The following is a 17,920-nucleotide window of genomic DNA, read 5'->3' on the forward strand; positions in this document are numbered from 1 at the left end:
AGTGATTCTGATGGGGTTGCCTGTAAGTATGGTGTGCTGTTTTTCCCTAGTTGCTTTTAGGATTCCCCCTTGTGTGTCAATGTTTAGAGTCTTAATGACAATATGTATTTGAGAGTTTCTCCTTTGGTCTAATCTATTTGTAGTTCTGTTAGTCTCTTGTATCTTGTTGAGCCTTCCTTTTGAGAGAATGGGAATGCTTTCTTCAATTGTTCTGTTAAATAAGTTCTCCATGCCTTTGGTCTGAATTTCTTCCCCTTCTGGTATTCCCATGATCCAAATGTTAGGACATTTAAGGGTATTCCATAATTCCCTCATGCTCTGTTCACAGAAATTTTTAAACTTATTGAAATTTTTGAACTCTCAAATTGTTTCTTCTTTTTTGTCTTCCAGATCTGAGTTTCTATCTTCCATATGGCTAACTCTATTCTTGAGACCTTCTAAAGATTGTTGGGCTTGTTCAATTATGTTTGTATTTCTGGTACTTTTCTATATATTGTTTCCATCCCTCTGTCAAGCTCCCCTTTCACATCATTTTCTTATTTTCTTGATGCTTCTTGTAATTCATCCTTACATTTCTTTATGTCTTCATTTAGCATAGCCAGCTGATTTTTGAGGTTCTCTTCGTTTTCCCTCTCCTTCATACCCTTTAACTGTCTTTGGACCCCTTCCATTTTCTTATCTATTATGTGTAGTGTAATAATGCAGCATCCACATGATTATCAGTTCTTTGTTGCTTTTCTACATGTTCAACCAGTAGCTTGGTCAGGGTTGCATTGCTTGAAACTTCATTTTGGGGTTCTGATACTAATGTCTCTTCTATGTTTTGATTAGAGACATCCATTGGAGGACTGGGCCATCTTATTGGATTTAATTTTTCATGTTACTCTTTTTGCTCTGTGGTCTGCCTATCACAGTGTATGGGCACAGCGAGTTGGACTGTGGTCTCAATGGTCAGGGGAAGTGGTGCCTCTTTGGGGGAAGGGGCCTGAGGTCACATGCAGCTGGGCAGAGTACCTGAGCTCACACTTGTGGGTAGATATGTGGAGCCATCCAGAGGTCATGCTTGTGCTGGGCGAGCCAGGCGATCATCCATGCTCAGCGACACAGGTAGAACTATGCTGGACTAAGTCCCTTGCCTGCAGTTAGTGCAGACGTATCTTGATGCTGGGCCTATGGCTAAGATGGCTACTTGGGGTTTTAGGGGACTGGTGGGCTATCTGGGAGGGAGTGAATCATCTAGTTCTCTTTTTTTTCCCCTCTGTGCCCTCCCACTGGTGATCTATTAGAGATTTCTCTCTCCTAAATGACCCAGTGACCCCTTAATGCCTTACCTTTCCTTTAGCCAGAGGTGTGGTTCTGTTAGGCAGATGCCATCTTGCTCAGAATTCCTCTGAATTTCTTCTTCAATTGATCTGTGATTTTCTATTTTATTAATTTATTTACTTATTCAGCTACTTATTTATTTATTTACTTTGAGTTAGATTCTCTCTTTAAACCCAGGAGTCACCAATATAGCAAGACTGTCTTGCAATTTATATCTGCCACTCCAGCACTGGGATTCCTAGCATATGCTGCCACACATGACTTTCACTTGCATTCAGGGGATTAAATCTCAGGTTCGGCAAGTACTTAAACCCTAAGCCATCTCCTCAGCTTCCATTGACTGTTTTTGAATTCTATAACTGGTAATAACATTCTCTATCATAGAAAACAATACATTTGTTACACACTTATGTATTAGAAGTAGATTTATAATGAAATACCAGTGCTATTAGAGATATTAATACTAATCATTTATAACTCTAACAAATTACAAACAAAGCAGTAAAGATAATTATAGCTTTGGATGCACATTGGAGGCTCCAAAGAAGAGTATTAATCAGATTACAGCATTGCTTTTCATTTTCTCTTGCTTAATTATGGAGATTGTTCTAGCTACTACATTCTATATGAATCCAAATAACATATTGCCTTAGATTATTTTATTACTTAAGAAATCAGTTCAACAGATATTAATTGTGTATTGAATAACTGAAAATGTACTAGCTCCAACTTGTATAACCATTTATAACTCAGGCCATATTTACATTACTTGTCTTGGGTCAGTTACAAATCACACAGGCGACATCTGTTCAGAATGTGGCCTTACATGATGAGCACAGGGTCATAAATCATTTAGTCCTCACATGAGGAGACAGAGTTCATCTTCCCAGGGACCATTGTGGTGGCTTTGTAATGTTTCACCTGGCTAGACTGAACTACACATCTTGGAACTCCTTTCCTGTATGTGCCTTATTAGAATGGGCCACAAGGGAAATCTTATTTAATACTTGGCAGAAGTGCAACAGCAGTCATTTTGTAGCTCAGGTGCATTGATCTTCTGGCTCATCTCATTGATGAGAGTCAGCATTTGGCCTGAAACTGTTCCACCTTTTTCCCATAGGCCTTCAGCTTCTCAGACTGCAAGATCAGTTCCATGCTTAGCAAAGTGACTCAGGGCATGACCCACTTCCACATCAGTAAAATTACAGCCAATGTGAACTGACTGATTTGCTTGGGGGTACCAACTTTTTCTTGTTCTCCTTCACTTGAGATCCCCCTTCCATTGCAAGTATGTGGATCAGATGCAAGGACAATGGTGACCTTAACAGAGGTGAATGCTATATCACATTCCTCTCCTCTCCCTCTCTCTTCACCTGTCTCATATATAATGTATAAATATAAACTGAGATATAAACGCATACCTACACACACACACACACACACACACACACATTACTTTTCTGAGCAACCTTTCCAAAATGATACTGAAGAAATCGGGCAAAAGACCACTGAATCCTAGGGAAAAGGAAAGAGAAATTGAGGGAGAGAGATGTAAAATATAAAACCTTTATTGGTTTCTTTATCTTAACCCTAAGAAAAGAAATATTTCAGCAACAATGATAATCTTGAAAGTGTGCTGACTAGCATTGCAAATATAATAGAAGTAATCTTAAAAACATTATTTAACTGCAAATATATTTATAGATATATAGATAGATAGATGATAGAGAGATGATAGATAGATATATAGATAGATATATGGAAATAACTTACATTTTACATATTTATTTATGATATAAAACACTTGTCTAAATTTATATTCATCTGTATATTATTGTTTAAAAGCTTATTTTCACATTATTAGATAGAATTAACTATTTCTGAAAGATTAGAATGCTCTGAGTATGCCAAGTTTTTGTCTTACAGATTTACTATTATCAATATGTTATTTTTTGAGTTAGAATAATTTTGTGGTACACAAGTTGAAACCAGTAGTTCCAGTAAGTACTGGGAGTTCTTTCACATTGCCTTTGAAAAAAAATGCCCTTTGAAACTTGTTTCTAAATTAGAACTTTACCTACTTGAAATATTCATGATACTGGCTACTCTTTTCAAAATAAGAAAGAAAAAAGTTAAGTTTTGTTCTCATTTTGAGTGTTTTGCATGTCATGAAGGGAAAACATGATAATAGAAGTGTGACATCTGGTCATATTGGGTTCACAGTCAGGAAGCAGAAAGAGATGAAATCTGGTTCTCAGCTCAATTTCTCCCTTTATTTTGTGGGTGTATGTGTGTGTGTGCATATGCATATTCATGTATGGAGGAGTGTGTGTGTGCACTGTGTAAATGCATGTGTGTGTACATGCCTATATAAGCTAAGTTAACAATGTTGGCACCTTTCTCAGTTGCTTTCCCCTTTATTTTTCTGAGACATTCTCCCACTATGAATTGAGAGCTCAGCAGTGAGCCACAGGAACTCTACAGTACTGAGATTATAGGTGCATGTGTCCAACATTTGTCATGAGTTCTTGGGATCTGAAGCTAGGTACGCATGCTTAAGCAGTAATGACTTACCCATGCATAAATTACCCCAGCCCTACTTCTTTCCTTTTCTCAATTTGAAACCCCAGTCCATTGGAATGGCATCACCCATTCTCATGTGAAACTCTTGTCCTCACTTTCAGAAAATAGCCTAACACATATATCCCAAGATGTTTCTATGGTGATTCTCAATGTTAACAAGCTGACAATGAAATTAATCATCACAGTAACTAACATTGGTGTGGAATTCAAAAGAGCAAGCTAGAATATGGCAGTCTAACCACATATTTGCTTTTTAAGTTTTTTCCGACATGTATATATAATTAGTTAATGAGGTTGTTTCTGTTAATAATATTGACATTTCTCTTTAACATCTAAGCTATCATAAAAATAGGCAATTTTTAGTATTCACAAACATAATCTCTAACTTAAAGGAAGTTAATATAAACATTGAAAAATGGACTGAAAAGAACTACTGAAAAACATTGACATAAATTTTGCAATGTAAAATACAATTCACAATAAAATAAGAATTCTTTCCTTTTTTTCTTTCTTTTTTTTTTTTTTGTTTTTTCAAGGTAGGGTCTCAGTCTAGCTTAGGCTGATCTGAAATTCACTATGCTATATAGTCTCAGGATGACCTTGAACTCACAGTGATTCTCCTACCTCTGCTTCTTGAGGCCTGAGATTAAAGGCATACACCACCATGCCCAGCAAATATGATTTTTTTTTTTAATTTTCTACCCAATGTTACAGTACTATGTGGAAACATCAGTTTAATTCCAGTGAGACAATTCTTATTTATTTATTTAATTGAGGAGATAAAGAGAGAGAGAGAGAGAGAGGGAGAGGTTGTGCCAGGACCACTTGCCACAGCAAACAAACTCCAAATGCATGCACCATCCTGTACATGTGTCTTACATGGGTACTTGGAAATCAAACCTGGGTTCTTAGGCTTCTCAGGAAAGTACCTTAACTGCTGAGCCATGTCTCCAGTAAAAGACAGATAGTTATTTTCATAAGTAACTCTCTGCTGAAGGATAGACTAATAAAGCTAGAGTGTTAATGGTTTTTGTAACAATAGACTTTCATATCCAATAGAATAATGCAATAATTTTTTGTGTTAAAAACATATAAGATGTGGAGACATAGCTTAGTGTATCAAACACTTCCTCTGCAAGCCAGAGTACCCAAGTCTGGATTCCCAGACCTTATTTAAGAGCCCTAGAAAACCTCAGTGGGCTTCTGTAATTCCAGCATAGTACTAGCTAGACAGAAAGCTTGTAGACCACCACAATAGTTAACAATAACTAGAAGAGGTGTTCTGCCTCAAAGAAGGTGAAAGGCAAGGAACGACATCAGAAAACTGTTCTATCACCTCCACATATGAGATATAATCAATTTATTCTTGCACTCAAACATATTAACAGACATACACACACAATAATCTAAAAAAAATCAAAATATAGCTATGTTAATAAATTAATCAGTGATTTATTTGTTAATATAAACAAAATCTATGCAATTAGTTTTCATTATAGACAGGAAGAACATCTAAGTATTCTCCATTAAAAAAAAATAAAAACACTTCTGGGCTAGGCAAAAAAGGCTCAGTAGTGGCTCAGTAGTTAAAAGTGCTTGCCACTTAAGCATGATGGCATTTTGGGTCACAGACTGCCAAGTTCACATCCCCGGAACACACATAAAAAAACTGGCCATGCAGTTTTATCAAGAGCAAGATGTACATGTAATGAAATACCAAAAAAAAAAAAAAAACAAAAACCTCCACCATCATTCTTCAGAGAGATAGAAAAAATGATCTCAAAATTCATATGGAATGGCATTAGACCTTGGCTATCCAAAAATATACTCAGCAAAATAAAAACCTCTGAATGTTTCACTATACAACATATAAAGTTATATCACAAAGCCATAGTAACAAAAGCAGCTTGGCACTGGCATAAAAACAGAAGCATAAGCCAATGGAACAGAATTTAATATAGCTAAGAACTGGAATCAACCCAGGTTGATTCATCATTGGATGAATGGAAAATGAAGTTGTGCTATACTTACACAATGGAATTCAATTCCGTAGTAAGAAAAACTGATACACTGAAATTTGTAGAAACCTGAGCAGACTAGGCAGGACTTCCGCGCGGCGCGGGGCAGCGTGCGAAGTAGAGCCCCCGCGCTGCCTCGCAGGGAGCCGGCCATGGACGCGCACCCGCCGGCGCCCCGCCGCATCCTCGGCCGGGCCCTGGCTCCCTTCCCGCGGGTCTTGGCTGCCGAGTCCGGAGCCTTGCTGGAGACTCCCAAGCGGCCCCCCAACGAGCCGGATTCCGGATGGGCCTGCCTCCGGGAGCTGTTTGTCAAAGATGAACAACAGAGCCTTTCCAGGGAACTTGAATATATCCTTAAGGCGGCTGCCTCGGCAGGCATCATCGGCGGGGCGTATGGAGGCGTACCAGCTTTTATTCACGCAAAACGACGCTACGTTGAGCACAGCCAAGCAGAATTGTATCACAGTCGGTTTGATGCTGTGCAAAGTGCCCATCGTGCTGCCGCAGGAGGCTTCATTCGGTATGGCTGGCGCTGGAGGTGGAGGACAGGACTGTTTGTAACTATATTCAACACAGTGAACACTGGGCTAACTGTATACCGTAGTAAAAGCTCTCTGAGCCATTTTGTCATTGCAGGAGCTGTCTCAAGAGGTCTTTTCAGAATAAATTTAGGAATTCGAGGCCTGGTGGTTGGTGGTATACTTGGAACCTTGTTGGGCTTGCCTATGGGAAGCCTGTTGATGGCACTTCAGAAGTACCATGGTGAGACCCTTCAGGAGAGGAAAGAGAAGGACCGGAAGGCACTTCATGAGCTGAAACTGGGGAGTGGAAAACCAGATTGAAAGTCACTGAACTTCTCCCTGAAGAAATTGAAAGCAGCTTACAGAAAAATCAACCTGAGGATGATGTTAAGAAAATTGAAACACTCTTCAGCCTTCCTTGAAACCCTTCATCATCAGCTGAGCAAAACAAGGACTGAACATGCTTGACCTTTAAACTCGGAGTGCTACAGGGAGTCATGTATCTAGCATTGCCAACGCCAGGCCTCTGTCAGCCTCTGATAGATACGAATTCTCACACATGTGATGATGGTGACTTGCTCCTACCTTAAAAAAAAAATCAAGAATGGGGCTGGGTGTGTTGGTACACACCTTTAATTCCAGCACTCAGGAGGCAGAAGTAGGAGGATCGCCATGAGTTCAAGGCCACTGTGAGACTACATAGTGAATTCCAGGTCAGCCTGGACCAGAGTGGATCTTACCTTGAAAAACCAAGTAAATAAATAAAAATTAAAAAAAAAAAAAACAAAAAAAAAAACCTGAGCAGACTAGGAACAGATTGTACTCAGCAAACTCACACAATGATGAATACCACATGGTCATGTAATTACAGCTACTTAATCTTTGAAAAAGGTGCCAATAAAGTAGATTGGAGAAAAGATAGCATTTTCAAAAAATGGTGCTGGAGAAATTGGATGACCATATGTAGAAAAATGAAACTAGACCCACATATCTCAGCATACATAAAAATCAAGTCCAAATGATTTAAAGATTTCCATATAGGACCTAAAGCTCTTCTCCTGCTGGAAGAAGAAAAAAAAAAAAATAGGAAGAACTTTCCATGGTATAGAAGTAGAAAAAGACTTTCTGAACAAAACCCCAGTAGCCCAGGTAATTAAAGAATCACTCAACAAGTAAGATTTCATGAAGCCACAAAGCTTTTACACAGACAATCATACCATAATTAGAGCCAATAGATTACCCATGATGGGAGAAAATCTTTGCCATCTATACTACTGACCGAAGTAGTACATCTGGAATCTACAAAGAACTCAAAAGACTAAACAATAAGAAATCACACAACCCACTTCAATAAGGGGCAGAGAACTGAAAGAGTTTTCAGTGGAAGAAACACAAATGACTAGTTCTCAAAGAAAAAGAAGTTCAGCATCTTTAACCATTAGGGAAATGCAAATTAAAACAACTACGAGATTCCACACTACTCAGTAAGGATGGCAAATCACTATACATATATATACAGCAAATGTTGGTGAGGATGTACGTAAAGAGAAACCATTATCCACTGTGGGTGGGAATGAAAACTTGTACAACCACTATGGAAATCAATATGGACATTCCTGACAAGGATGAACAGAGTTCCCAATAGACCAAGATTATCCCTTACTGGGCATTTAACCTAAATAATCCATGCTTCCCTATAGAGATAATTATTCATCCATATCTATAGATGATCAATTTAATATAGCTAAGAACTGTAATCAACCCAGGTGCTCATCATTTCATGAATGTATAATGAAATTGTGTTATACCATGGAATTTAGTTCAGTAGTAAGAGAAAATGATACACTAAAATTTATAGAAAACTGGGCAGATTTGGAACAGATCATACTCAGAAAACTCGCACAATCATGGAATGACAAATACCACATGGTCTCTCTTATCTGTGGTTCCTAACCTAGAGTTGCTAGCATACCTGATGGCAACTCAGTCCCAGACAATAGAGATGGAAGGGTTTAGGGGGAGGGGAGCGGTAAAACAAACACAAAACTGAATCCATGATGAACTGGTACCATAGAAACCTTAATCTTTGGAGACGGACTAAAAGGTACAACCCTTAAAATTAGTAAGGGGGGGGGGCACCTGAATAGAAGGGCCCTTAAGAGGGTAGTATGAATCCTATACATACATACATACATACATACATACATATATATAATATATATTATAAATAAATAAAAATATATATATATATATGTATGTATGTGTGTGTGTGTGTGTGTGTGTGTGTGTATATACATATATATATTTTTTTTCTTCTGACCTGTAATTCCCAGTACCAAAAATTGGTTGATACCCACAATGAGCTGTTGATCAAAGAGGCTTCTACAATCCCCCATACAAGATAGGTTTCTGTCAGAGTACTTGATGACCAGCCTGGGGCTAAAGGTATGACCCTACTGCTGAAGATACCATATGCTTCTGACACAGAGCATAGAGAGAACTGGCTGGAATCTGGAAGAGAGCCAGTCCACAGAAACTTAAACCATCTAGTGTTGGAAACGGTTACATGTACTACTAGGGGAAAGTGGCCAACAATGGTCTGAGCAACCAGAGATCTAAGATACTCAGAAGCAAATAATCTGGCAGGTTGTACACACCAGTGCAATAGTGGCACAGCCTTGGTGGGTAACTGGTAGCTTTCTGATTGGCTAAGTGATCTGGTCAGTGTAAAGAAACTTATATCTGGAATAGGAAACCAGAACAGAATCCTATGGAGACAAAGATTATGCTCTTTAGTGATAAATTCTCACTATTCTTTGGCTAAAACAGGGGTTACATACATCAATTTCCTCCTAAATTAATAATGCTTATCCTATTTAAACTGTGCTGACTTCACTTTCCATTCAAGATTATCTTCATCTTTTTCAGAAGGTAGTGAGACCTGAGGAGATAAACTACCCCTTGCACTTCTGGCAAGCCACAGTGGAAACTATAGAAATACTGGGGAGATGACAAGCATGAGTGCTGTTTCCATGGAGACCCTGACAATCAGTGCCAGAGTGTAGGAAACAGACCCTGAGAATATTCAACACCTACCAAAGTAGAGATCCACAGGCTCCTAAGAGCTCCTCACTGAAGTAGACTTAAAGATCAACCACCACTGCTCAGGGAATTTTGTGGAAGAGGGAGTGGAATGATTTTAAGAGCCATAGATGGAGACATAATGCCCAGAGGCTCTTCCTACCCCCCAACAATACCTGGCTGCTGTTTCCATAACTCAACCACAACTCATAACCCAAGCCCTGTTGGGAATACTTGCAGGCCCACTTATGAGGCCCCCAGTGGAACTGAGGCAGGGATGAGGGAAATGAGGGTACCAACACATGATGTATCCATACAAAATATGTTGTTAAAAACAATTTAAGGGCTGGAGAGATGGCTTAGCAGTTAAGCACTTGCCTGTGAAGCCTAAGGACCCCGGTTCGAGGCTCAATTCCCCAGGACCCATGTTAGCCAGATGCACAAGGGGGTGCACGCATCTGGAATTTGTCTGCAGCGTCTGGAAGCCCTGGCGCGCTCATTCTCTCTCCCTCTCTCTCTCTCTCTCTCTCTCTCTCTCTCTCTCTCTGCCTCTTTCTCTGTCTGTCGCTCTCAAATAAAAATAAAAATAAACCAAAAAAATAGTAAAATAAATAATAAAGAAAAATCCAAGAAAAATAGGCCATGGACACACACACATCTGTAACCTCAGACCACAGGGGCCTAGTAGTAAATTACCAGGGCTTGCTTATGGAAGGTAGTTCTAGGTTGAGTGAGAGGTCATGTCTCAAGGACATATCCAGATGAGCAATAAGAGAAGAACAATGAAGCCAGAGATGGCAAGCATGCCATTTCAGAATCATGAGGAATTGAGCGCTGAAGACCTGCATGACACAGTTCTAGCCCAGCCATCTCTTCCTTGAAGTCCAAAGTGGCCCCTCTATAGAAACACCTTTAGCTCTCTATGCTACAGATATCTATGGTTTTCTGTATAATGTTTGTCTTTCACTTTATGCACCAATATCTATTTACTTTTCCAGCAAAAATTGGTGTTAGTGAAGTGTTGCTCAATGTATTTGAAAGAAGCTCTGAAACAGAACTGGCAAAACAAGAAAATGGGTCAGAGATAATTGTTTTCCTTAAGGCCTTAAAGAAAGTCAGGCATGGAGTACAGTACACTTAGGAGGAAACAATGAACCTCCCGGAACAATGTAAAAATTGTTCTATGACAAATTTTTCTGAGTGGTGGCAATTGTAGCAAACTATGACTCTTTACCAAGAATCCTTACAGGAAAAACAACTGAGGTCAGAAAGAGTTAAAGTGGGGAGACCAAAGCCTAAGTATTTGAGAGACATGAAAGGGAAAATTCAAAATGCATGGTTGGGGGATAAATGGGTTTATTGGATCAATGGTCAATGGTGGGAACCCCCATGTTGTGGTTCTTCTGTCTTTCAACTTCAATATAGTAATTGAAAGTAGGAGCTCAGGAAACCACAAGTGCTTGACCGCACATACATGGGGAAAGTGTGAAAATAGTTAATCATTATAGAGGCCTTACAACTTTACTTGAGGTAAATAATTATGGGATTGTTTGATGTAAAGAAATAGCAAACAGTTTACATGAATTCTGTGGAACTGTACCTTTCTTGAAGTGTGCTCTTGCATGACATGATCAGAAAACAAAAGACTGAGGTTAAGAGCTGTGGCAGCAGAGAAACAGGGAAAAGCAGAGAGCAGCAAACAAAACAAAACAAAACAAAACAAAGAGCAGAGAAGCAGAGAGAGAGAGAGATGGAAAACCTCAGCTGCCTTCAGCATTAGCCTGTCAGCTTGCACCAGAACTTGACTTCAAGTCATTTTTGTGACACTCTCTTTCACACCTCTCTTCGGGGATTCTCCTTCAAGCCAGGGCAAGACCTCAGCACTAAATGGTATTGTCTGAATTCTGCATGCATGTGCATGGGTCCACACCATTTCACCTGATTGCACACATGTATATACCACAAATAACAATAACATATACCACACATCGTCACATATTCTACATGCCCAGGTAAAAGTAAATTGGTTCTTGAAATTATTGTCTGTGCTGATTTTAAAAGTGAATATTATTTATTGTCTTCTATTTTTGCTTATGTCTGTTACTGGAGGTCAAAGCCAGGCCCTTGCACATGCTAGACAAGCATTCTACTACTGAGCTGCATTCATTCTCAGCCTCACTGTGCTGCCTTGGCTTGGCACTGTGGATCCTCCTTCCCCTTCCTCCTGAGTGCTGGGATTACAGGTGTATAACATCACCCTGGCCAAAAGTTGTTGGATTTTATCAAGCAAGTTCAAGGTTATGCAATTAACTCAGATTCTTTTTGAGTAGGTCTTGTTGCAGGTGAGCTTTTTATTGATTTACAGAGGAAAAAGCAAAAGATAACATAGATTGTTTTAAAAATTGTGTACAATAGTCATTGTAAGATATATTTCTAGTGTGAGGGTTTATCATTAATTTTCATAAGTGATGTTTCATCTATAATACTTTTTTCATACAATATAAGTAATTAAGTACTCATTGCTTCCAGCTTATTATTTCTATACTCAGAATAGCCTCATTCTATAATAGACAAAATGTCATGAATAATTAGAAATAATGATGCTATAAAAATGTGTGAGATTCATACCTTTATTTCATTGCCTTTCAAGAAGATATCTACCTGATATAAATCTACTTCCTAGGCTTTAATTTTTCTTGATGAAAAAATATCAACAGTTGAAAACCTCAGACAGTTTTAAATACCTTCCTGGTCACACGTATGATCAACAAACCTAGGTTTGTTTACTTATTATTAAATTTAAGAAGAAAAAAAAATAAATGAATCCTCAAGTTCCCCATGCCCAAGTAGATCACAGTGTCCCTATACATGCAATCATTTTATCTTCCATATGATATTTCAGAAGCTAATGGGACTATTTATTATGTTGTATAAAGTCAGTACAAGTACTATTTTTTGGTTTGTGATTTCTTTAATGACATAGATATACACATTTTTACTTCATAGATAACCTGATATACTGCCAATTTAGTACATTTCCCAACAGCAGCTTTTCAAGATGATTTGGCTGAGGAGAAGAAAGCCACAGATAGACACATGTTATTATATCCTGTCTAATTCACAAGAAGTCACTCTATCAAGTTACATAAAACCATTTATACTAATACTGTCACGCACTACTGACCATGGATACACTAGTAACTGTTTTTATTCCAGACTGTACAAGTAATTATAAAAGTACAATTACATTGCATCCTGTCACATGCATTCCATCTCCATCTCATAGCTTCTAGAATAACAACTTCATTGGCACATTCCTGCAGCTTTGAAAGTTCCACCCAGGCTATATGCTACTTAGCTCATTCATTAACTCTGTGAGGAGATACAAGATATGTCAAACATTATAAATAAAAGCTATGAGACATCATGTAATGGATAAGCAGAAATTATTCTTAAGAAAAGTTAGACTTTTGTGTATATTTTTGATATCATCTAAGTTCTTCTCTAATTTTCTTAAATCACATTATTTGTGCAAAAAAGCCAGATGAATACATTTCTCACTAAGTGAACTTATAAAAATTTCCTCTTAAAATATAAATCTTTTTTGTTGGTTTTTGTGATAGGATCTCACTTTAGCTGAGGATAACTTGGAACTTGCTCTGTAGGCTCAGACTCTTCTTGTACTCTAAGCCATCCTCACTCAGACTCCTGAATGTTATGATGAAAGATATGAGACCTGTTTATAAAATGAAAATCTTTAATTAAAAATTAACATTTAAATTTTATTTTATGTAACAAAGCATAAAGTTGTTTATCTTACTCTTAGAAAATCTAATTGAATATTTGAAAGCAGAGGCTTAGAGAAAACATTTAATTCTTTTTTATAACCTTACTCCCAAAGCCTGTGTCAAGCAAGCTTAAGTAGTATTGAAATTATAATCAGTATCCAGAAAGAAACACTTTGAAATACATCAGAACAAGAAGATGTAAGAAAGTAACCCTTTATTCCTTTCCTGAATCCAGAAAGATTTATCAAGAACAACAAAGAAATGACATATGAGTCGTATTTGAGGGATATAGTCCTGGGGCCATTGTCCCCCAAAAATTATTAGAATGATGATCCTATGTAAATGTCACATCCATGAGAATGATGCTCTGCTACCATGCAAATCTATAGAAATTGTGCAAAGAAGGAAGAGAGCATTGGGAAAATAACATTATTATATATATTATATATAATATACATAATATATAATACATATCATATATGTTATATGATATATTCTTCCCAGTCAGGTTATTTTACCCAGCATAACACAGGGCCTGGGATTGGATTGGGAGCTGTGCTTTAAAATAGGTTGATGAGATTATCAAAATCTTAGGGACTTAAAATCTGTCCAGGAGTCTGAGATCCATATACAGTACTTCCCTTTCTGTGTATGGATATCAGTATCACCCATGTATGATATTTCACATATGTTACCAATGTCTATGACCACATAGCAGGGCATTTCAGAGCATGGAAACTTTCTCTCTTGGGTATGAGTGTTTGTTGATTTTGGTAACTCAAGCTGGAAGTTTTCCTTTAATTGTATATAGATACCAAAGTGTCATGCTCAATGATTTCATACCAGGCAAAACAAAATTGAATGCTTTTCATTCCCCTAAAATAGCATTTAAAATATGTTGATATATTACAAAGAGCTCCTTTACTTTGTAAGCTTTATGATTTCCTCAGAAGCTTGTGTGATGCTACAGGATGAAAGTTAATAATTTACAAAGACTGCTCTGTAGACTAATGGCTGCACTTGACTTTTACTACTGCTGGAGGGCTTGCAACTTTGATGTTTCTGTCTTAAATTAAGAGAAGAGAAAAAGTCAGGTATCTACTCTTGTTCAGTTACTTTTCTGAAGGCTTCTTTTTAAAAACAGAGTTCAAGAAGTCATAATGTCTTTTAACAAGGATATTGATTGAAAAATAAGTTCCATTACCTCCATAGAGGAAGCATGGATAGAGGTGTTTTAAAAGTTTAAGTAACATTACTTCTTTGCTTAATTTAAGTGCTGCCTTAACTCTCTGGAGCACATTAAAAGAAAGTTTGTAGAGGGAATTGCTATGCAAGGAAGTCTTCCCCTCACCACCTTTCAAAATAAATGAAGGAATGCTAAGGCATCTTATGTTCTCTGCCTGGGAGTGTGTGCATGTGTGTTTTAATTTAGAGAAACTCTAAACCTCTAGATTTTACTTACTATTTGGATAACAACTGTGCAGAATGAACACTATTGCTGTTACCTTGAGACCAACGAATTGACAGGTAATGGCACTAAAGGTAACCAGCGTGCCAATTATCCAGCCCCGGTGTCCAGTGCAGCTGGCAGACGAAAGCTCTGTAAGTTGAACTATTGCATACTGAGTATGCTTAGTGAAACTCAGAGGATCACCTTATCTGGTGGACATTATCTTTTGTTATTCATCATTACCACAGTTGGTTATTATCAAATTCTAAACATGCTATTAGAATTCAGCAACTCTGCCATCTTGTATTAAAATAGTGAATACAGATAATTCTACAAAGGTATGTTCTTTACTGGACTGTCAAATAACTGAAGATTGCACAAATTATTTAAAATAATAAAAAGTATGTGTGAAATAATGATGAATAGGAAATTATTTTGAATTTCCAAGCAAATTTAAACTACAATTAATTAAAATGTTTTGAATTCACTGCCTGAAAAATTTTATCTTGAATATTATGTCAGGATTTAGACATATATTTAGTGAAAACAGTAATAAAAGAGTGACTTCTGAACAGAAGAAATGAGACCTGTTTACTATTTATTCATCATTGGGCTTTATGGTAAGTAGTAGCTTACATGATAGACACAGACAATTGTTAATTAATCAGAGAATGATGACTTCTGTTTATTTCTGTATTGTTTTAATTTTTATCTGCGTTGGTTCCTTGAAGAAAAGTTAAAAAAAGAAAACAAAAAAAATAATCTTAATTTTCCTTGGCTTATGACTTCTCCATTGATAATACATAAAATAACTAAGAAAGAAAATTCATATAATAGCCATCTGAAACAATTTAACTAGACCATAATCCAAGATAATCCACATAGGTCCTAGGTTTCCAGAAAAAGACATTGTTTAGTAACATTGACATGCTTTAGTTGCTCCTCTGACAAATCATCTACTAGAATAAAGCTCTTCTTTGAAAAATGTTATCATTCTAAAGCTTAATAGTATGTCATTAATATTCAGTTCAATTACTTTTTTATTTCATTTTTCTAAAAATTTTCTGATTTACATGACTTGGAAATCATTATATACTATCTGTTTGTGTCACTATTTAGTCTTAGCAAATTCTCATTTTTGTACTGTATGCATGTGTGTGGCAAGGATGTATAATGTATATACATATTTGTACATATTGGGGAGGCATGCACATATTTGTACTTGCATATGGAGACCAGAGGTTAACATTGGTGTCTTCCTCTGTTACTCTTCACCTTACATTTTAGAAATAGGTTCTCTCACTCAACCCAGAGCTCAGATCAACTAGCCAACAATCCCTAGGTCTTCTGTCTTAGGCTCTCCAGCCCTAGGATTATTGGCATGTGCCAATATGCCTTACATTTGGGGGGTGGGTTCTATGGTTATGAACTCAGGTCTTTATGTTTGCAGAGCAAGCTCTTGGCCTACAGAGCTATATCCACAGCACTTAATATTACATCTTTTCTTTTTACAATAATATCGGGTATGCTAAATATGTGACATCATTTTTGATTCTCTCTTATTGATTTGCCCTATGGGAGTCAATAGTAACCTAGGAATGCATTGTAGCAAAAGTTTAACACTGGATGGAAATGAAAGAGGAAATGGAGTGGCTTTCCTTGTAAGAAAAATGGTATTGGGAAATTCCACAGCAATATGTATAACTCAAAATTGATTCAAGAAAAGACTCACAGAAGTAATCATCTTTACTAATTAATTTTCCCAGAATCATAATTCCTTTACTTTCTAGAGAATCAAGTAGTTCAAAATATATAAATCATATAGATTTAATCAAAGCTACAATTTGTCCAATAAAATGTTTTAATATAAAATTTTTGAAAATTCTTTGATGTTTTTTCCTATTTCAAGTCAATAATTATATCATTAAACTGAAATGTTACAAGATTTCTTTCTGGTTGTCATAGTAGGTCTATCTTGTCATTGTACCTGGCTTTTCATTTTAAAATACATGTACAAATATCATGTATATCTATACTTCCAATTTAAAAATTTACCCTAGAGAAACATTTTATAAATGCAGTGTTATTTGATAATTATACATTCAAGCTAACTCTAAAGTTATATAGCTCGTATACAAATAGAATGCTTTAGTGATCAAAGGGTCGGTAATTTTATTTCTAGCAACATCTATTATTCTAAATTCTGTGGAAATAGGAAGTAGTCACATTTCCACCTGATCTTGGTTTACTTGTTCATAAAAGGAAGCACTGGGCTAGAAGCATGACAATATTGCTTCAAGGGTTCACACTCACCTCAGTTTTCACTTCACACGAGGTTCTTCATCATGACCATTGACTTTCTGACACATTGTACAATATTAAAATGTGATTATAGAGTTCCAGAATGTCACCATTTTGTTAAGTCTACTATAAAAAGTCCTGTGTTATAGTTTGGCATGAGTGTACACACTTGAAAATCTAGTATAAGAGAGGTTGACACCAAGAGATAATGAGCTCAAAGTTTAACCAGAGCTACATAGTATAACCATGTTTCATAACAACAAAAGCAAAAAAAAAAAAAACACAGACACATTCAAGACAATGTCTTTAGACAGAATTTTTAATTGAAAATATACATGAGCTTTAGAAAATAATGTAGATATAAATTTAAGTTGGCTCATTTAAATTAAAAGATGGAAGCAAAAATCTCTTGATAGAATGCAGCTTTGAGGACTAAACATGAGCTGACTTGTAAGTGAATGAGATGAGAAAGCAGTTTTTAAACAGGGGAAATCTATACATTGTATGTTTCTGTTGTGAGAAGTAAATGTTTATTCTAATGCATTTAAGCAAGCAGTATTAATGATTAATGACTTTTTTGATCCTGCAACTAGACCTACAAATTGTTAAATTATTAATAAGGCACTCAATACTTCACAGGATATGCATCTAATAAGAAATATTTTGTGTGCATAGAAGCTATTACTATTGAAAGCCTAACATAAAAACATGAGCAAGAGACTTTGAGATCAAAGTAATAGTACAGAGTAATATACTCCTTTTCTCTTTGTTTTTAATGTTAAAAGGCTTATAAAAATAATTTAACCTAATACTAGAAACGTCATGACAGATATTGTTTTCATTGCTCTGCTCCTG

General features: G+C 36.7%; 1 pseudogene; it reads left to right on the top strand.

Moving 5' to 3' along the window:
- Positions 1 to 6,076: 6,076 nt before the first annotated feature.
- LOC101611240 lies at positions 6,077 to 6,909 on the top strand (annotated as a pseudogene).
- Positions 6,910 to 17,920: the final 11,011 nt, after the last annotated feature.

Source organism: Jaculus jaculus, chromosome 3, assembly GCF_020740685.1.
Source record: "Jaculus jaculus isolate mJacJac1 chromosome 3, mJacJac1.mat.Y.cur, whole genome shotgun sequence".
Taxonomy (NCBI): domain Eukaryota; kingdom Metazoa; phylum Chordata; class Mammalia; order Rodentia; family Dipodidae; genus Jaculus; species Jaculus jaculus.